Here is a 23,346-nt window from a genome sequence, read left to right as displayed (position 1 = left end):
TTATTCAGGTTATTTGCTTCCTCTCCTGTTTTTTCTTTTGTTAGTTTTGTCAGTGGTTTATGGATTTTATTGATCTTTTCAAAGAACCAGCTTTTGCTCTTGATAACTTTCAATTTTTTTGGATACTCTATTTCATTTAATTCTGCTCTAATTTTTATTATTTACTTTCTTCTGGTGCCTGAGGGCTGCTTTTGCTGTTCTCTTTCTATTTGTTTGAGTTGTAGGGTTAATTCTTTGATTTGGGCCCTTTCTTATTTTTGGATGTGTGCATTTATTGTTATAAACTGACCTCTGAGTACTGCTATTGCTGTGTCCCAAAGGCTCTGGTAGGATGTGTTTTCATTCTCATTTCATTCTATGAATTTCTTTATTCCATCCTTAATTTCTTATATAACACAAAAGTTTTTAGAAAGGTGTTGTCCAGTCTCCATGTGTTTGATTTTTTTTTTTCCTTGCCTTTTCTGTTATTCGTTTCTACTTTTGTGGCTTTATGATCAGAAGAGATCCTTTGTACTATTTCGATGTTTTGAAAGGCTTGCTTTATGGCCTAATATGTGGTCTATTCTGGAGAATGTTCCATGTGCACTGGAAAAGAAAGTATATTTGGCTGCTGTTGGATGGAGTGTTCTGTATATGTCTATGAGGTCAAATTGGTTGATTGAGGCATTTAGCTCTTATGTGTCTTTATTAAGCTTCTTTCTGGATGTTCTGTCCTTCACCAAAATTGGGGTGTTGAAGTCTCCTACTATTATGGTGAAGCTGTCTATCTGTCTTTTCAGTGCTGTTAGAGTTTGTTTTATGTAATTTGGAGCCCTGTCATTGGGTGCATAAATATTTAATATGGTTATATCCTCCTGGTATAAAAAAAAATATTGTCCCTTTAATCATTATATAGTGTCCTTCCTTATCCTTTGTGGTGGATATAACTTTAAAGTCTGTTTTGTCAGAAATTAATATTACCACTCCTCTTTTTTATTTGTTGTTTCCTTGATATACATATATATATATATATTTTTTTTTTTTCCCATCCTTTGAGTTTTAGTTTGTTTTGTGTCTTTCAGTCTAAGGTGTGTCTTGAAAGCAGCATATAGACAGATCATGTTTTTCTTAATCCATTCTGCCATTGTCTGTCTCCTTATTGGTGCATTTAGTCCATTTATGCTCAGCCCAATTATTGATAGGTATGAATTTAGTGCTGTCATTTGATGTCTTTTTTTTGTGTGTGTGTGTTGACAGTTTCTTTGTTTCATTTAACTTTCTGTGCCGAGTCATTTTTCTTTATATATTTTCTTTTCCTCTTTTTCATTGTCGCTGATTTTGTATTTGCTGAGTCTTTTTGTTTTTCTCGCTTTTTATTTTAATGCATAGGATTGTTAGTTTCCTTTGTGGTTACCTTAATATTTACCTCTATTTTTCTAAGTTTAAACCAATCTTTTATTTCTTTATATCGCCTTGTCTGCCTCTCCACATGAAAGATGTTATGACTACATTTTTTAGTCCCTCTTTTTCATTTTGATGTTGTCATCTTTTACGTAATGACGTCTCTGCTTCCCTGTTTTGAGTGTTTTAGCTTTGATTTATTTTTGTGATTTCCCTATCTGAGTTGATATCTGGTTCCTCTGTACTGTGTTCTAGTTTTGGGTTGTTATCTGATATTATTGACTTTCTAAACGGAGGATTCCCTTTCATGTTTCTCGTAATTATGATTTGGTTTTTGCAAATTCCCTAAACTTCTGTTTGTGTGGAAATGTGCTAATTTCACCATCATATTTGAGAGAAGGTTTTGCTGGATATATATTTCTTGGCTGGCAATTTTTTTTCCTTTAACGCTTTATGTATATCATCCCATTGCCATCTTGCCTGCATGGTTTCTGCTGAGTAATCTAAGCTTTGTTCTATTGACTCTCCTTTGTAGGTGACTTTTCATTTATCTGTAGCTGCTCTTAAAATTTTCTTTTTATCTTTGGTTTTGGCAAGTTTGATTATAATATGTCTTGGTGACTTTCTTTTTGGATTCTACCTTGTGTGGGGTTCGATGAGCGTTTTGGATAGGTATCTTCTCATCTTCCATGGTTATCAGGGAAGTTTTCTACCAACAAATCTTCAACCATTCTCTCTGTATTTTCTGTTATCCCCCCGTTCTGGTACTCCAGTCACTGGTAGGTTACTCCTCTTGATAGAGTCCCACATAATTCTTAGGGTTTCTTAATTTTTTTTAATTCTTTTATCTGGTTTTTCCTCAAATATGTTGGTGCCAAATGCTTTATCTTCAATCTCACTAATTCTGACTTCCATTGCCTCAGTTCTGCTCTTATGACTTTCTAGTGCATTGTCTAATTCTGAAATTTTGTTGTTGATCTTCTGAATTTCTGTTTGCTGTTTCTCTATGGATTCTTGCAGCCTATTAAATTTGTCATTGTGCTCTTGACTAATCCACGTAAGTTCCTCTAATGCTTTGTCTATGTGCTGCTTGACTTGTTCTGCATTTTCCCTGACCTCCTTTCTGATCTCTTGTAGAGTTCTGTATATTAACCTTTTGTTCTACCTCCAGTAACTCCAGGCAATTCTCTTCATCTGGAAGATTTCTTGGTTCTTTGTTTTGTGAGATTCCTTAAGCCATCATGATCTGCCTCTTTGTGTGATTTGATATTGACTGTTGTCTTCAAGCCATCAATAAGTTATTATATTTATTTATTTTATGTTTGTTTACTGTGTACTAGCTTCCTGTTTTGTTTTGATATGCTCAAATAGGCTGCTTGAGTGAGCTAGTTTGATTATTGGTGCCTCTGAAGCTCTGACTTCCTGTAGCCACTTGGTTAGAGCTTTTACGAGGTATGTAAACCCAGGAGTCCATTCAGTTTTTACTTATAGGTTCAACTCAGGTGTCCAGGTAGTCAGTCGCCAAATGTGTGGTGCAGGCTCTCACCTACAGTCCTAGATGAGCAGGGGTGATTGGTGTAGGCACAGGTATTTGGGTGCAGGACAGTGTCATGTGGTGAGCAAGGCAGAGGTCTGATAACCATCCCTGAGCGTCTGTGAGAAAAGCATGTCCCTGTTCCCTAGAGCATGTAGGTGGGTGGGTTTTGCAGCTGGACTATAGGCCTCCAATGTTATTGGCTGTAAGGACTGGGAGGCACCACTTATTCTTGGATCCCTGTTGCAGGTGGCTAGGTGTCATGTGTAGAGCCACCAGTCCTCAGGCCCCTGTTGTGGGTAGGTGAGGACCCTGCTTAATAGGCAGAGCAGTGTTAAATGTCACGAATCTGCCCCTTCACCATGTAGCTGAAACAGTTGAAGTTAGACTTCAGGTATATACCCTGCTGTACTGTGCTAATGAGGGCCTACACTGTTGAAATGGGCCCACACAGATCTGTGCAGGGGTGAAAGGCATCCAAAGTCTGTGGACCCCTTATGCCTGTGCTTAGGCAAAGGAGCTGTTTCTGCCTTGAGTTTCCTGCTTAGGGGAGCTGGCAGTTTATTTTTCCCCTGTTTGTTAATTTGTTCCCTCTCCAAGGCTGGGGGAATGGTTCAGGGTGAGTGTAGGGTCCTTTCTTCCAGCCCAGGGAATGCAGCTGGCTGGGACCCAGTTCAGAGCAGGAAAGGAGCAGGTAAGAGGAAGAGAAGTTTTTCCAGAAGGAGTATTTCTGGATCTGTGAGGTAAGTTAAACACAGGTACTTACCTATTTGCCAAGTGAGTTCCACTTCTTGCTTATTCTGGAGGGCTGAGCAGACTCTCTGCTGCTTTTTTTCTCCCGATGTGGAAAACATATCCTGAATACCATTGCTCTTCTCATGGTGCTTGTGCCAGTGGAATTGGTCTGTGGGGTGCCAGTTCCTGCAGGGTCAGGTCTGGCAACTCCTCGCTGCTTCTGAACTGTTTCTCCCTCCCCCTGCCACTCAGTCCATTCCTCAACTTTTCCTTTGATGTTCAGGACTCCTCTCCCTATTAAAACCAGTAGTTTGAAGGAAGAAGTTCAAGCTGCATTGAAGGCATTGGCAAAAAATGAGGCTCCAGAAATTGGCAGAATAGCAATTGAGATGTTTCAACAAATGGATGGAACACTGGAAGCCCTCACTCATCTATGCCAAGAAATTTGGTAGACAACTACCTGGCCAACTGACTTAGAAGGACCCATATTTGTACCCATTCAAAAGAAAAGTGATCCAGTGGAATTTGGAAACTATCAAATAATATCATTAATATCACAGACAAGTAAAATTTTGCCAAAGATAATTCAAAACAGTTGCATGAGTACATCAAGAGAAAACTGCCAGAAATTCAAGCCAGAGTCAAAGTCCAAAAACCTAGGACGTGGAATAAGGGATATCATTTCTGTCAGATGGACCTTGGCCAAAAGCAGAGAATACCAGAAAGATGTTTACCTGTGTTTTATTGACTACGCAAAGACATTCAACTCTGTGGGTCATAATAAATTATGGATAACATTGTGAAGAATGGGATTTCAGAACACTTATTCGTGCTCATGAGGAACTGGTACATAGACCAAAAGGCATTTGTTCAAACAGATTAAGGGGATATTGCATGGTTTAAAGTCAGGAAATATGTGCATAAGAGCTGTATCCTTTCACTATACTAATTCAACCTGTATGCTGAGCAAATAATCTGAGAAGCTGGACTATATGAAGAATAATGTGGCATCAGGATTGGAGGAAGGCTCATTAACAACCTGAAATATGCAGATGATATAACCTTGCTTTATGAAAGTGAAGAGGACTTGAAGCACTTACTGATGAAGATCAGAGACTACAGCCTTCAGTATGGATTACAACTCAATATAAAGAAAACAAAAATCCTCACAACTGGACCAATAAGTAATATCATGATAAATAGAGAAAATATTGAAGTTGTTATGGATTTCATTTTACTAGAATCTGCAATCAATGCTCATGGAAGCAACAGTCATGAAATCAAAAGACATATTGTGTTGGGCAAATCTGCTACAAAAAAAACCTCTTTAAAGTGTTGAAAGCAAAGATGTCACCTTGAGGACTAAGGTGCACCTGACCCAAGTCATAGTTTTCTCAATTGTCTCATGCATGTGAAAGCTGAACAATGAATAAGAAGATTGAAGAAGATTCGATGCCTGTGAATAGTGGTTTTGGTAAAGAATATTGAATATACCATGGACTGCCAAAAAAATGAACACTTCTGTCTTCGAAGAAGTACAACCAGAATGCTCCTTAGAAGCAAGGATGGTGAGACTATGTCTCACACACTTTGGACTTATTATCACGAGAGATCAGTCCCTGGAGAAGAAGGACATCATGCTTAGTAGAGTGTCAGCGAAGACCCTCAACGAGATGGATTGACACAGTGGTTGCAATAATGGGCTCAAGCATAGTAACAATTGTGAGGATGGTGCAGGACTGGGCAGTGTTTCATTCTGTTGTGCACAGGGTTGTTATGAGTGGGAACTGATTCAAAGGCACCTAACAACAACAGCAAGGTGCACCTGACCCAAGCCATGGTATTTTGAATTGCCTCATATGCATGTGAACGCTGGACACTGAAAAAAGAAGACTGAAGAAGAATTGATACATTTGAATTATGGTGTTGGTAAACAACATTGACTATACCATGGATTGCTGGAAGAACGAACAAGCCTGTCTTGAAAGAAGTATTGCCAGCGTCCTCCTTGGAAGCGAGGGTGGCAAAACTTCATCTCACATACTTTGGACTTGTTATCAGGGAGAAGAGTCCCTGGAAAAGGACATCATGCTTTCTAAAGTAGAGCGTCAGTGAAAAAAAGGAAGACCCTCAATGAGATGGATTGACACAGTGATTGCAACAATGTTCTTAAACATGGCAGCAATTGTGAAGATGGCACAGGACAGGGCAGTGTTCATTCTGTTGTACATAGGGTCACCATGAATTGGAACTGATTCAAAGGCACCTAACAACAACAAAATGGGAAAATATTTGCAATTTATCTCACAAAAAGATAGCAAGATTGTGTGTGTGTGTATACTAAAATATACGTATCTATTCCTATTATAGAAATAATTTTTTAAAAACATAAAAGAAAAAGGCTAATAACTCGATAGAAAAATGGGCTAGATGAGTGACTAGTTCACAAAAGAAATCGTTCATAAACATATTTCAGGAGGATCAAACTTGCTCATAATAAGAGAAATTCAAATGAAAACTCACCAAAATGCTATTTCTAAGCTATTGCATGGAGAAAAATCCAAAAGTTTGGCAAGATAGTCTATTCACAAGACTGTGGAAAAATCGGCACTTATACACTGCCAATGTGAACAGAAAATGGTACAAAGCCTATGGCAAAGAGTTTAGCGATCTCAAACAAAGCTACGTATGCATTTAGCCTTTGACCCAGCCGCCCCACTTCTAGTAATCAATCTTAAATTATAGAGACAAAAACTCAAAATTACATACATAGTGTTATTCATCGCAGGGTTCTTTAGACTAGTAAAAGATTATAACCAGTGTAAATGTATATCTGTTCGAAGAGACATCTGACTGAATGAAGCCTGATTGCAGAGACTATGACACCAATCCAATGTGTGTACAGTGCAGCCATAAGAAAGAATAAGGAAGATCTCCATGTTCCATTATGGATTTATGTCCAAGATACCTTGTGAAGGAAGAGAAAGAAGCTGGACAAAATGTGTATAGTATTCTAAATTTCTTTTCAATTGTCTCATACGCATGTGAAAGCTGGACAATGAATAAGAAAGGCTGAAGAATTGATGCCTTTGAATTATGGTGTTGGAGCAGCATATTGAACACACCATGGGCTTCCAGAAGAATAAACAGATCTGTCTTGGAAGAAGTAGAGCCAGAATGCTCATTAGAAGCAAGAATGGCAAGACTTCATCTCACATATTTTGGACATGTTATCAGGAGGGACTAGTCAGTCCCTGGAGAAGGACACCGTGCTTCGTAAAGTAGAGGGTCAGCGAAAAAGAGGAAAACCCTCAATGAAGCGGGTTGACACAGTGGCTACAACAGTGGGCTCAAGTGTAAAGATTGTGAGGATAGTGCAGGACCATGCAGTTTTTCGTTCTTTTGTATATGGGGTCGCTATGAGTTGGAACTGACTCAACGGCACCTAACAACAACGACAACATGCTAAATTTGTCTAAGTATAGTATGCTACATAAAACGATGAAGAAAAATGTATAATATTTTTGAAAAATGATTACTTCTAGGGAGTGAAAGGGAATAGGACAGAAGGGACAGGGATGAAAGCTAGACTTCTTCAAATGTACCTTATTGGTTGATTTGATTTGATTTTGGAACAATATCAATATTTTACATAATTAAAAAATGTAATTCAGTAAAAAATAATCTCTGCCAAAATGATAAACAAAAACACTTAAATGCATATCCAATTGGTGGCATAGTCACATAGTGAATTCATAGTCCAAATGACTTTAAAACACAGTGATATGACTGTATGTCCTTAATAGGCTATACCCTGAGGACAAAGGAACTGTAATCAACTAATCTATCACTCAAAATTTGAAAATACATAAAATCTTAAACTATTACTAGTAATAAATATTTGGTCGTAGTGATGGTATTGTTATTCTGAGAGTGTGATATGTTAATATGGAATAGGCAAATAAATAGTTATTCAATAGGTGATTCTATTATTCCTGTGTCCTTGAGAGCCTGAATTCTTTTCCTCAGAATAGGAGACAGGAGATACAAATATAAGATTGAAGGGGTTAAGTAAAAACCCTGTAATCTTGAATTTAAATTGAGGATTCAGTAGAGATCTTGATGTAATTTATTTTAAAAATAAATCCTGGCTTAGTCTAGTGAAAAGACCTTAGATCAATGACCAGTCAAAAAACCAGAAGCCTCCTAATACTCATATTGTGGTCTTATAATTCTGCTTCCCACTAAAAGGAACCAAAGTGCCTGGGACAGGAAATGTGCAAGATAAGCCTGGCACATTTTAACATACTGGATAGCAAGGAAGCTATCAAACACCACTAAGGTCATGTTAAAGGCCTCAAGAATCAACCTAAAGAGGTCTTCCACTGGCAAAAGATCAAACAATTTGATCATCAGTAAGTACTCAAGCTGCAATGACTTTAATATCAAATATGTCCAAATCAATGTGTTCATAATATACCTACAAAATCAAACAAAAGCAAAACACTACCAACAAAACAAATAGGTTCTGAGATGCCAGGGAACCAACTCATTTTTGAATATTATTTAACAAAAAAAAAGAAATGGAGATCAAATATTCACCCTGCCTTTCCTGTACAGTACCACGGGGTAGCCAAGTGGTTGCTGTTTTTGTTGCGTGCAGTCGAGTCAGTTCCAACTCATAGCAACCTCACGCACAACAAAATACTGCCTGGTCCCGCACCATCCTCACATCACTGTTATGCTTAAGCCCACTGTTGCAGCCACTGTGTCAATCCATCTCATTGAGGGTCTTCCTCTTCTTCGTTGACCCCCTACTTTATCAAGCGTCATGTCCTTCTCCAGGGACTGATCCCTCCTGACAACATGTCCAAAGTATGTGAGACGTAGTCTCGCCATCTTTGCTTCTAAGGAGAATTCTGGTTGTACTTTTTCCAGGACAGATTTGTTCATTCTTTTGGCAGTCCATGGCATATTCAATATTCTTCTCCAGCACCACAACTCAAAGGCATCAAATCTTTGGTCTTCTTTATTCATTGTCCAGCTTTCACGTGCATAGGAGGCGACTGAAAACATCATGGCTTGAGTCAGGCACAGCTTAGTTTTCAAGGTGATATCAATGCTTTTCAACACTTTACAGAGATCTTTTGCAGCAGATTTGCCCAACGCAATGTGTCTTTTGATTTCCTGACTGCTGCTTCCATGGCTGTTGATTGTGAATCCAAGTAAAATGAAATCCTTGACAACTCCAGTCTTTTCTCCGTTTGTCATGATGTTGCTCATTGGTCCAGTTGTGAGGATTTCTGTTTTCTTTATGTTGAAGTGTAATCTGTACTGAGGGCTGTGCTCTTTGATCTTCATCAGGAAGTGCTTCAAGTCCTCTTCACTTTCAGCAAGCAAGGTTGGGCCGTTTGCGTTACACAGGTTGTTAATGAGTCTTTCTCCAATCCTGATGTCCCATTCTTCTTCATATAGTCCAGCTTCTCGTATTATTTGTTCAGCATATAGATTGAATAGGTATGGTGAAAGGATTCAACCCGGATGCACACCTTTCCTGACTTTAAACCATGCAATATCTCCTTGTTCTGTTCGAACGATTGATTGCCTCTTGATCTATGTACAGGTTCCTCTTGAGTACGCTTAAGTATTCTGGAATCCCCATTCTTCGCAATGTTATCCATAATTTTTTATGATCCACACATTCGAATGCCTTTGCATAGTCAATAAAACACAGGTAAAACATCTCTTTCTGCTTTCAGCCAGGATCCATCTGACATCGGCAATGTTATCCCTCTTTCCACATCCTCTTCTGAATGTGGCTTGAACTTCTGGCAGTTCCCTGTTGATATACTGCTGCAGCCACTTTTGAATGATCGTCACCAAAATTTTACTTGCTGGTGGTATTAATGATATCATTAGATAATTTCTGCATCCGTTTGGATCACCTTTCTTTGGAATAAGCACAAATGTGGCTCTCTTCCAGTCAGTTGGCCATGTCGCTGTCTTCCAAATTTCTTGGCATAGATAAGTGAGTAGTTCCAGCACTGCATCCATTTGTTGAAACATCTTGATGGGTATTCTTTCAATTCCTGGAGCCTTGTATTTTGCCAATGCCGTCAATGCAGCTTGAACTTCTTCCTTCAGTACTATTGGTTCCTGCTTATGTGGCACCTCCTGAAATGGTTGAATGTCGACCAGTTCTAGTATAGTGACTCTGTGTATTCCTTCCATCTTCTTTTGATGCTTCCTGAGTTGTTTAATATTTTCCCCATAGAATCTTTCACTATTGCAACTGGAAGCCTGAATTTTTTCTTCAGGTCTTTCACCTTGAGAAATGCAGAGTGTGTTCTTCCCTTTTGGTTTTCCATCTCCAGGTCTTTGCCCGTGTCATTATAATACTTTACTTCATCTTCTCGAGCTGCCCTTTGGAATCTTCCATTCCACTGTTTTATTTCATCATTTCTTCTTTTTGCTTTAGCTACTCGACATTATAAAGCAAGTTTCAGAGCCTCTTCTGACATCCATTTTGGTCTTTTCTTTCTTTCTTATCTTTTTAATGACACCTTGCTTTCTTCAAATACGATGTCCTTCCACAATTAGTCTGGTCTTCAGTCATTATTGTTCAATGGGTCAAATCTATCCTTGAGAGGGTCTCTGAATTCAGGTGGGATGTACTCAAGGTCATACGTTGGCTCTAGTCGACTTGTTCTAGTTTTCTTCAGTTTCAGCTTGAACTTGCATATCAGCAATTGATGGTCTCTTCAGCAGTTGCCCCTGGCCTTGTTCTGACTGATGATATTGAGCTTTTCCATTGTCTCTTCCAACAGATGTAGTCAGTTTGATTCCTGTGTATTCCATCTGGTGAGGTGTATAGTCACTGCTTCTGTTCGTGAAAAAAGGTATTTGCACTGAAGAAGTTGGTGGTCTTGCAAAATTCAGTCATGTGACCTCCAGCATCATTTTTATCACCAAGGCCATATTTCCCAACTACTGATCCTTCTTCTTTGTTTCCAACTTTCACATTCCAATCTCCAGTAATTATCAATGCATGCTGACTGCATGTTTGATCAATTTCAGATTGCAGTAGTTTGTAAAAATCTTTAATTTCTTCATTTTTGCTCTTACGGTTGGTGCGTAAATTTGAATAATAGTTGTATTAACTGGTTTACTGGTAGGCATATGGATATTATCCTATCACTGACAACATTGTACTGCAGGATAGATCTCGAAATGTTCTTTTTGATGATGAATGCAACATTATTCCTTTTCAGTTTGTCATTCCTGGCCTAGTAGACCACATTATTCAGATTGGCCAATACCAATCCATTTTAGCTCACTAATGCCTGGGAGATCAACATTTTTGAGTTCTATTTCATTTTTGATGACTTCCACCTTTCCTAGATTCATACTTTGTACATTGCAGGTTTTGATTATTAATGGATGTTTACAGCTATTTCTTTTCATTTTGAGTTGTGCCACATCAGCAAATGAAGGTTCTGAAAGCTTGACTCCATCCACGTCATTAAGGTTGACTCTACTTTGAGGAGGCAACTCTTCCCTAGTTGTCTTTTGAGTGCCTTCAAACCTGAGGGGCTTATCTCCAGGCACTGTATCAGACAATATTTCATTGCTATTCATAAACTTTTCACTGGCTAAATCTTTTCAGAAGTAGACCGTTGGGTCCTTCTTCCTAGTCTGTCTTAGTATGGAAGCTCAGCTGAAACCTGTCCGCCATGTGTGACCCTGCTGGTATCTGAATACCAGTGGCATAGTTTCCAGCATCACAGCAACACGCAACCCCCACAGTACCACGAACTGACAGACACGTGGACGAACCAAGTGATAGATAAGGGGAAATTTCTCGTTATGGAAATATTCTAGCTAATGAATAAAAAGGAATGATTGAATTGCAATAGCATCTTTTTGCCCTTCCACTTTTGATTTCTATTAGGGGCCAAGACACTGAAAATCAATGGCAGCCAAAAAAATTAAAAGAGAGCCTATGTACCTCCTTATGGAACAATACAACACCATTTGTAAAGTTTTTTTGTTAAAAAAAATCACATCTGAATCTGATTAAGCTTTAGATCTAACTAACAATTTGTAGGAAAAATAGAGAACATGGCAACATGCTAATGACACCACAGGGATGCAATTAGCAAAATCCAGACTGTGGGAAAATAAAGATCAAATGGGTCATTTTTCCCGTAATTAAAAATCAAGATGAAAAATGGAGGACAGGGAAACAAAAGACACTGGAGAGACTTATTGACCAAATTCAATGTGGTGAACTAGTAAATAAAGGGAAAAGAATCAAGCGTTTATGCTATGTTTTCTGTTCGAACTGAACCACTACCAGACTTCCCCCTACCAGTTCCCAGCCAGAGCATCTTCCTCCTGATTGCCTTTTCCATTCTGTATTTTGAGCCTTGATCTGGCTCCATGGAGACTTGTTCTTCAATTAGTGAAGTCCTCATTATGATCATGATAATGTTATTATTAATTGTAATAATTATGGTAACAGTAGCTATTTCTTGAGCTCTGCCTATGTGCCAGGAACTGTGTGTTATCTCATTTACTGCTTTCAGTGATATTAAAGTAGGCCATTTGTGATTCCCATCCTGCAGATGAGGAAACAGAGGCCTAAAAGGCGAATAAATCTCCAAGATCCCACAACCAATACCAAGCTGGAGGCTTGCGCCTGAGAACATGATTTCCTCTCCAGGGCTGTTACCAACCCCAAGCACTTAATTCACTGTAAACATAAAGCAAAAGATTATCTTTTGGGCTACATATTCTCCGACACTATAAATATAGTTAAGCAAGACACTCCGTTGCATCTTAGAGTGAGTGACACAAATAGAAACTATGATAAAGCCTGTATCTTTTTTGTAGCTGAGAGATCCGTGCCTTTGCATCTAGACTGGAGTCCTGCTTTAAATGGTTTTCCATCTCAGAATTGCTTCAGGGACCAATGATGCTGGAGAGGAATGTTTTAGTCTAATATTATTAACCCGAATATATAAAATGTGCTATCTAGGGACATAAAGTACTTTCGCATTAGAGAGTAAGAAAGGGAAAAAAAGTTAAAAAACTAGAGCACAGAGGTAGAAAGGTGAAGAGGAAAATAGGTTATGGAAATGAGAAGTTGGATTGGGAAATAAGCTTAATGAATAATGATTGAGAGTGGTTGGGGGGGTAGGTGTAAGGCTGGGCTCACTTTGCAAATTTCGAACCTCATGGAATTTTGTAAAGTTTTTTTTTTTTTTTTCCAATCATTAATCACAACAGTTCAAGGGCTACAAATGTGTCATAGAAGCCTGGGAGGCCACTGCAAAGATGAGGTAATGATGTTTCTCTTATATGTGCTCAGCATATGACCTCTGGTTTTTGGCATTCAACTAGGGCTTCCTGGGGACAGTTGGGTGATGCTGGCAATTATCTCACACTCTGCTCTATTCAAGATCCAGTAGAATCTGGCAATGTTGTACTGAGATTCTATGATGGAGTATGACTTACGTTATTACAAAATAAGAATGGATTGAAATGTTTGATCTCCAAGCACCGTTCTTGAATCTATGAGCCAGTTAGCCCCAGGAGGATGGTTGGCAAATGGATTTTCAGGTTGTGTTTCAAAATACCTAGGTATAGTTTGGGCACTGCTTTTTGTTTTGTTTTTTACAAGGAATGAATATTAAATCTTCTTGATGCAGGAAGTATAACCCGTTGGATAACTCCTTGCCGTTGAGTCAATTCCGACTCATAGTGACCCCCGTAGGACAGAGTAAAACTGCCCCATAGAGTTTCCAAGGAGCACTTGTTGGATTCGAACTGCTGACCTTTTGGTTAGCAGCTGTAGCACTTAACCACTACACCACGAGAGTTATAAAAAAATAACAGTGTTTTGAGCCTGGAAAGCACAGGTTTTGGTAGAGTTTAAGGTATGAATAGGAATGCCCAAAGGTGGGTTGAAACTTTTATTGATTCAAAGTTCAAACAATCTTAATTTAAATGTTTTTTTTGTCACATGGCTCACAAAAATCAATATCTCTGCGTCCTACCACTTCTGTCAAATGTTCTGGCACTTTCTGATTTCTTTGGTTACCAGTGTGACGTTGATTAACAATTCCCAACACAGACACTAGCGAATTACATTTCCCTCACCTCTACCCAACTCCTGCTTCCTGGTAATTCTGCATTCATTAAAGATTGATTACCACAAAGGGACTTGATGTATTCTTGGCAGTGAGTTCACCGGTAAAAACTGACAACCTTCTGGAATCTTTTGATTAGTTGTGGATTAGATACTTGTTTGTATAACTGGTTACGAAATTACTTGTTTCAGGGAATAGCAAAGTGTGCTCAACGCTTAGTAGTTTTGATTAAATGTATGATTTAACTTGATTAAATGATGTCCCTTCCCAGAACTCATTCAAACACACATGCTTCAACACAAACGCAAAAACCAAATTCATTGCTGTTGAGACAATGCTGACTCATAGCAACCCTAAAGGACAAAGTAGAACTGCCCTACATACAGGGCTTCTAAAGAGTGGCTGGTAGATTTGAACTGTCGACCTTTTGGTTACCAGCCATCACTCTTAACCATTGCTCAACCAGGGCTTCCACTTCAACACAGGCAGCCATTATTTTTATTGTGGCTGTCAGTTAAGCCTTGACCAATTTGACTGGCTTCTTCTGCAGAATAACAGGGTCCCACCCTGAAGTCTGGCAGCCTTGTATAGAATAGGATTTCCTCTCTGCAAGTCCAAAGTCAGTGCATTTGCTACTGTGATGACTTATTTTATTAAGAACTCTCCACCCCACAACCAAGACAATTTGAAACATATTGATGTAAATTAAAAACAAAAGTAATCTTGTATAAATAGGAGAAACAATAATTTATCAAGCAGTCTCTTAAAGAGATCTCTGTGAACTTAAACTTGGTTTTTACACACAGACTTTACTAATTATTATTGTTGTTGTTCTCATTTATTTAGATGTTTAATGTACAAACCTCTCAGCCTTTCATAAACTGTTGTCCTGATCACTACACTTTCCACCCTTCCTACTAGTGTTATAAACTATATAAATAATTTGCTAATTCATCTACGTTTTAAACCTGAGAATTCAATACACTAGCCTCTACCCATATGTGGCTATTAAACATATGTTGTTGTTAGGTGCCGTCGAGTTGGTTCTGACTCATAGTGATTCTATGCACAACAGAACGAAACACTGTCTGGTCCTGAGCCATTCTTAAAATTGTTGTTATGCTTGAGCTCATTGTTGCAGCCACTGTGTCTATCTACCTCGTTGAGGGTCTTCCTCTTTTCCGCTGACCCTGTACTCTGCCAAGCATGATGTCCTTCTCCAGGGATTGATTCCTTCTGACAACATGTCCAAAATATGTAAGACACAGTCTCGCCATCCTTGCCTCTAAGGAGCATTCTGGCTGCACTTCTTCCAAGACAGATTTGTTTGTACTTTTGGCAGTCCATGGTATATTTGATATTCTTTGCCAACACCACAATTCAAAGGTGTCAGTTCTTCTTCGGTCTTCCTTATTCATTGTCCAGCTTTCACATGCATATGATGCAATTGAAAATACCATGGCTTGGGTAAGGAGCACCTTAGTGGTCAGGGTGACATCTTTGCCCTTCAACACTTTGAAGAGGTCCTTTGCTGCAGATTTGCCCAATGCAATGCGTCTTTTGATTTCTTGACTGCTGCTTCCATGGCTGTTGATTGTGGATCCAAGTAAAATGAAATCCTTGACAACTTCAATCTTTTCTCCATTTATCATGATGTTGCTCATTGGTCCAGTTGTGAGGATTTTTGTTTTCTCTATGTTGAGGTGTAATCCATACTGAAGGCTGTGGTCTTTGATCTTCATTAGTAAGTGCTTCAAGTCCTCTTCACTTTCAGCAAGCAAGGTTGTGCCATCTGCATAACGTAGGTTGTTAATGAGTCTTCCTCCAATCCTAATGCCCTGTTCTTCTTCATACAGTCCAGCTTCTCGTATTATTTGTTCAGCATACAGGTTAAATAGGTATGGTGAAAGAATATAACCCTGATGCACACCTTTCCTGACTTTAAACCAATCAGTATCCCCTTGTTCTGTCCAAACAACTGCCTCTTGATCTATGTAAAGCTAAAGCAAAAGGAAGAATTGATGAAGTAAAAGAACTGAACAGAAGATTTCAAAGGGCCTCTCGAGAAGACAAAGTATTATAATGACATATGCAAAGAGCTGGAGATGGAAAACTAAACGGGAAGAACACGCTCGACGTTTCTCAAGCTGAAAGAACTGAAGAAAAATTTAAGCCTCGAGTGAGGCTTGCAATAGTGAAGGATTCCATGGCGAAAATATTAAACGAAGCAGAAAGCATTAAAAGAAGATAGAGGGAATACACAGAGTCATTATACCAAAAAGAATTAGTCGATATTCAACCATTTCAAGTGGTGGCATATGATCAGGAACTGATGGTACTGAAGGAAGAAGTCCTAGCTGCTCTGAAGGCATTGGTGAAAAATAAGGCTCCAGGAATTGATGGAATATCAATTTGAGATGTTTCAACAAACAGATGCAGCACTGGAGGTGCTAACTCGTCTATGCCAAGAAATATGGAAGACAGCTTCCTGGTCAGCTGACTGGAAGGGATCCATATTTATGCCTATTCCCAAGAAAGGTGATCCAACCGAATGTGGAAATTATAGAACAATATCATTAATATCACACGCAAGCAAAATTCTGCTGAAGATCATTCAAAAACGGTTCCAGCAGAATATCGACAGAGAACTGCCAGAAATTCAGGCCAGTTTCAGAAGAGGACATGGAACTAGGAATATCATTGCTGATGTCAGATGGATCCTGGCTGAAAGCAGAGAATACCAGAAGGATGTTTACCTGTGTTTTATTGATTATGCAAAGGCATTTGACTGTGTGGATCATAACAAACTATGGAGAACACTGTGAAGAATGGGAATTCCAGAACACTTTAAATGTGCTCATGAGGAACCTTTACATAGATCAAGAGGCAGTTGTTCGGACAGAACAAGGGGATACTGATTGGTTTAAAGTCAGGAAAGGTGTGCGTCAGGGTTGTATTAAACATATTAAAAAAAAGTATAAATTGAGATGTACTGTAAGTTTAAAGGACCCCTGGTGGTGCAGTGGTTATGTGCTTGACTGTTAACCAAAAGGTCTGCAGTTCAAATCCACCAGCTGCTCCTTGGAAACCCTATAGGGCAGTTCTACTCTGTCCTATAGGGTTGCTATGAGTTGAACTTGACTCAACTGCAGTGAGTTTGGTTTTTACAGGTTAAGAGTAAAATATACACTGAATTGCAAAGACAGTACAAAAACAAATGAAAATATTTCATTAATGTTTTTTATGTTGATTAAATATTGAAATGACAGTGTTTTGGATATATTGAGTTAAATAAAATTACCCCAAAAACAAAACCCATTGCTGTCCATCTGATCTCCTACTCATGGCAAACCTATAGGACAGAGTAGAACTGTCCCAAAGTGTTTCCAAGGGTGTAAATCTTTACAGAAGGAGACTGCCACATCTTTCTCCCATGAAGTGGCTGGTGGGTTGGAACCACCGACCTTTTGGTTAGCAGTCAAACCATCTAACTACTGCACCATCAGGACTCCCTAAATAAAATATACCATTAAAATTAATTTCAGTTGTTTCTTTTTACTTTTTTAAAGTCTGACTCCTAGAAAATTTTATATATGTGGCTTACTTTATGTTTCTAGTGGACACCACTTTTACAAACAATCCAGACCATTATGAGTGATATGTCATGTTTAGAGTAAAGAGTTAACAAACTAAATAACCTTTAACTCAATGACATTATCCTGTCAACAGCTTCTAGGGCCAAAAAGCACTGTGTCTACAGCTTACATATTTCTTGAAGACAGTTGTAGTGATTTTATTTTATTTTTTCTCATCACAGTAGTTTTTATCTAACGGGGGCTCTTAAATGTCTCTTCGCCAAAAATAAATAAATGAAATAATTAATGTAACTCTTTTAAAGGAATAAAAATGTCAGAAGCATTAAAGAATACATATCTACTATTATTGATTATGTCAAAAGCGTTTTCCTTCCTGTAATTTACTTAATCCAGTAAAACAATTAAACTCAACTCTTGTTAAGAAGCAAGTAAACTGATCGCTTTTGGAAATGACTTTCAACACTTGCTCCAGGTGAAAGGATGCATAATTAGGATTGCAGTGGGGGTTTTCCAGAGTGACACACCAAGGGCAAGGCATCTAGTGCCTTGTTACAACTTTGGGTGAATATGTCATAGCAAGATGTTTTGTAACTTGTACTTAAAAACACTTGAATTATGCCTGGATTTTATTTACTTCTAATACAACCCTGTTTTTCTCTTAATAAAGGATGAAACTTGAAAACCATCAGGAAGCTGGCCCCTGGAGTCCTATGGGAATATAGAAGTTATGTTTCTCATTTCCCACTTTATGACATCAGAACTGGAAGAAGTTATTTAGGAAATGGTAACAGCTTTAAAAGTGATTGCCTGTGACTGGTTATTATCTGACTAACAAGCCTGCATAATGTTATCTTGGCTGCAACGAAAGAAAAATTGTGTGATTACCTAGAGGATATCTTAGAGAATTGGCAGGTGTAAGAACACCGTAAGAATCCACCTGTCCTTTCTCCTAGGAAACTGATGCACTCACTAGTAATCAGTTGCCTCTGGGATACTATACACCTTCCAAACAGGGATACTATACACCTTCCAAACAGGGATACTATACACCTTCCAAACAGGGGTACTATACACCTTCCAAACAGGGATACTATACACCTTCCAAACAGGGATACTATACACCTTCCAAACAGGGGTACTATACACCTTCCAAACAGGGGTACTATACACCTTCCAAACAGGGGTACTATACACCTTCCAAACAGGGATACTATACACCTTCCAAACAGGGATACTATACACCTTCCAAACAGGGGTACTATACACCTTCCAAACAGGGGTACTATACACCTTCCAAACAGGGATACTATACACCTTCCAAACAGGGATACTATACACCTTCCAAACAGGGGTACTATACACCTTCCAAACAGGGGTACTATACACCTTCCAAACAGGGGTACTATACACCTTCCAAACAGGGGTACTATACACCTTCCAAACAGGGGTACTATACACCTTCCAAACAGGGATACTATACACCTTCCAAACAGGGATACTATACACCTTCCAAACAGGGATACTATACACCTTCCAAACAGGGGTACTATACACCTTCCAAACAGGGATACTATACACCTTCCAAACAGGGATACTATACACCTTCCAAACAGGGGTACTATACACCTTCCAAACAGGGATACTATACACCTTCCAAACAGGGATACTATACACCTTCCAAACAGGGATACTGCACACCTTCCAAACAGGGATACTGCACACCTTCCAAACAGGGATACTGCACACCTTCCAAACAGGGATACTGCACACCTTCCAAACAGGGATACTGCACACCTTCCAAACAGGGGTACTATACACCTTCCAAACAGGGATACTATACACCTTCCAAACAGGGATACTATACACCTTCCAAACAGGGATACTGCACACCTTCCAAACAGGGATACTATACACCTTCCAAACAGGGGTACTATACACCTTCCAAACAGGGATACTATACACCTTCCAAACAGGGATACTATACACCTTCCAAACAGGGGTACTATACACCTTCCAAACAGGGGTACTATACACCTTCCAAACAGGGGTACTATACACCTTCCAAACAGGGGTACTATACACCTTCCAAACAGGGGTACTATACACCTTCCAAACAGGGGTACTATACACCTTCCAAACAGGGGTACTATACACCTTCCAAACAGGGGTACTATACACCTTCCAAACAGGGGTACTATACACCTTCCAAACAGGGATACTATACACCTTCCAAACAGGGGTACTATACACCTTCCAAACAGGGGTACTATACACCTTCCAAACAGGGGTACTATACACCTTCCAAACAGGGGTACTATACACCTTCCAAACAGGGGTACTATACACCTTCCAAACAGGGATACTGCACACCTTCCGAACAGGGGTACTATACACCTTCCAAACAGGAAAATTCATTGTTTTCTTAACCCCTTTGTGCCTGGCATTACATATAAAGACCATGAACGTTTTCAGCCTTTGGGGTTTATTGGGAAGCTGCTGTACCGCTGACAGTGCATGCTGCTGCAAGGCAGGGGCCTTTATGGCTGTTTGAAACTGAAAAAATGGAAGTATGCTACATATAACTGTTTTTGCAGAATATTGTATGAGATGTCTGAATTTTTGGTAGGAAAAATAGAAATTTTGAAAATCTGTACTTGTTACACATAGGCACCAAGAGACCCCATGGAGGCTCTGGGGTATAATTAGTGGTACTTCGTATATACCGCTAAACACTCAGGGTTGGCTTACGGGAGGGGGCAAGAAAAAAAAATTCAGATGCACTCAATGATTCAGTATGCTTCATTAATTAACACCCGTAGTATCAACAAAAATATTCCAAGCAGAAAATATTGGGTCACGAAAGGGTTAAGGGTCCAGAGGAATTGTTATCCCAAACATGGTGGTTCTTACCATTTTTCCTCCACTTGGGGCACTCTGGCTGACTTGTCTTTTGTCCCCTAACACATCATGACTTTCATTATTGCTATCGGTATACAGTTGTCTTCTTCATGAATGTGTAAAGATGTGAAAGTAGGGGATGAGACTCATTCATCTTTGTATTCACCACAGAGCCTGGTAGGTGTTCAATAAATGATTGAGCAAAAGAGGAAGGGAAGGAGGGACAGAAGGGAAAGCACACGAGCACTTCCTGTTTCTGGCGTTGCTACTGTTGACCAGCAGCCTCTCGAGTGGTGAATGAAGGAGGGGTGCAAAGTGCAGTAGGAGAGACTGTGGGAATGTCTCCAGATTCTTAACTCATTCCGTTATGTAATTGTGCTTTATTCAAGTCAGTGTTTATTCCCATGAACCCAGTCTAATCCAAACCCATTCCCAAAGTGGTGAATGTTTCAAAGAAAATGTACTATCACTAAAGCCCTCTTTAGCTGAGAGTTTTCTAGATGTTGGTTCCAGATGGAACTTTCCTAGGTGCACATGAATGAGAAAATATAGGAGTAAAAGGAAGGTTTAGATGTTATATGAACTCTATGATGCCTTCTAGACTCCTATTATTTTGAGCCTCAGCCTAATAAATCATTAGTGGAAATGATAAGATATAGAGGAGAGTAAGCGGGTGCCCTGATTCTCACTTGGAGGAAGAGTACTTCCAGTGGAACCTAAACCATTTGGGTTGAGAGTGGATGAGTAGAAATGCCAGCATTATATGGTTGACAGACAGAATTGTTGTTTTCCCACATTTAGTGTGTGGGCTGCAGAAATTCCCTCATGCTCCATTGTGTGAAAGGGAAACCAGTGGACCCGTAAAGGCCTGGGGTTAGAATAGGGTGTTTCTGAGTGCTCCTCTGAACTATAAGACCCTCGGTCACCAGCAGCAGATACTAGCATGAAACACAAAAAGACTCAAAAGGATTTCTATTTCTGCAGTATGGTGGACTATGTACCATGATAAATCACACATTGGATACAATTAGAAATACCCGATAACATTAAAAAGAAAATCAAATGCATTGATGAACTGGCAAATTAGTAAAGGCAGAAACACAGAAAGGAAAGTAATAAATAAAGTTGGGTTTTGCCTCAAGAACTTAAATTTCATGGCTAGATGGAGAGTGGGAACAGAAGAACAAGACTTTGACCCATCCAGAGCAGGAGTTGAATAGAAAATTTCCCCCCCATCCCTACCACAGAACCTGGTTGCTCAGTGGTAAGCATTTGGCTGCTAAACAAAAGGTCAGCAGTTCAAATCTACTAGCCCCTCTTTGGAAACCCTATGCAGCAGTTCTACTCTGCCTTATAGGCTCACTGTGAGTTGTAATCAACTCAGTGGCAATGGGTTTGGTTTGGTTTTTACCCCTACTACAGACAGTTGGAAGCCTCAAATACCATGCTCTCCAGATGAACTAAAAATAAATCCGTATCTCTCTCCACTCCTTCTTCATAAGGGAAATATGAGAAAAACTGCCTTCCTCAAATCTTAGAGTAGAATGAAGGGGAGTGAGGATATTCTCCTTCAATAATTTGCAACCACAAACTCACCTTTCACATGCTTATACAGTTTGTGGCCGAAAGTCACAGAAATTAGGTGGTCCAAAAAAAATCTCAGGCTGAGAATTTATTTTAAAGTGGTCTGAGGCTGGTAGCTACCCCAAGTCCCTGACTGAAGCAAAAGCAAATTCTCTCCACTGGAAAGACCTCAAATGAAGTTCCAGAAAGTTATGAGTTTGTGATAAATTTATGTTAAAATTTCTAGAATAGAAATAGAATGTATAACTTTCAAAGTAATAAGAAGGATAACATTGAATGATGAAAGAATCTATTAAAAAAAAAGACAAAAAGAAAAAGTAAGCATGTTAATGTAGGACAAATACACAGTAAAAAAAGAGACAATTCAAATAATTTTAAGTTTATTAATAATGAAGAGAAAGTAAAAATAATTCTCAATTAAAAGACAAAGATAGTCTGAGTTTTAAAAAAATCTAGTCATATGTTTTAAGAAAAAAGCTCACAAAGAGATATGTAAAACTTAAAAATAAAAGGATTGAAAGAGTTGAGAGTGAAATAACTGAATGAAATATAAATAGAAACAGGTTAGATAGCATTTTTAATATTGGGTAAAATAGATTTTAAGGTAAAATATTGCTAAAGAATGTCATCACAAAATGCAAAACATTTTAATTTGTCAGGAAGATATTTAAATTTTAAACTGTTGTGTTACCAGTAACAGGATCTCAAGATAAATTAAAAAAAAATTGCTACAACTACAATGTGAAATAGGTTAATTAACCACTATGAAGTAATTGATAAAGCTTAGGAATTGATCAACTGAGAAGAAAGAAATGCATAAGAATAGAAAATACATGAACATCACAATCAATGTGCTTGATCTAGTAGAAATATATAGAATACTGCAGGAAACAACCGAGGACATACATTCTTTACTACTGCACGTGACATTTATTAAAATTGGCTCCTATCGAGCTCTAAAGAAAGCTTCAAGAAATTTTAAAGGATTGGTATAATATCAGCCACCATTTCTTACTAAAATTCAATCAAATTAGAAATCAATTAAAGAAAATAACTACAACAATCCCAGATATTTGAACATTAGAAAATTCATTTTAAATTGAACCTGAGACAAAAAAAAGATAATGGACATTAGACAATATTTAGAACCTAATGATCATGAACAAGCTGCATATCAAAACTTGTGGGATATAGTTAAATTAGTACTTAGAAAAATGTTATAACTTCAATCTCTCATATTAAGAAGAAAGAGAAAATATGAAAAATAATGAGCTAAGCATCTGTTTTGCTTTACAGTGGTAACACACAATCTTGAATCTCAGTGTACTGTAATAGCAAAAATTTATTTCCTTCTCAAATTACCTGACAATGTGAGTCAGCTGCTGTTCTGCCCCCAGCTGCCTTATTATTCCAGCCTGTGGTTCTGCTCCATGTGTCTTCTCATTCCAAGACCTAGGAGCCTCTG

Source organism: Elephas maximus, chromosome 4 (genome assembly GCF_024166365.1).
Source record: "Elephas maximus indicus isolate mEleMax1 chromosome 4, mEleMax1 primary haplotype, whole genome shotgun sequence".
NCBI lineage: Eukaryota > Metazoa > Chordata > Mammalia > Proboscidea > Elephantidae > Elephas > Elephas maximus.
The sequence above is the reverse complement of the archived record's forward strand: the minus strand, read 5'-3'. Positions refer to the sequence as shown.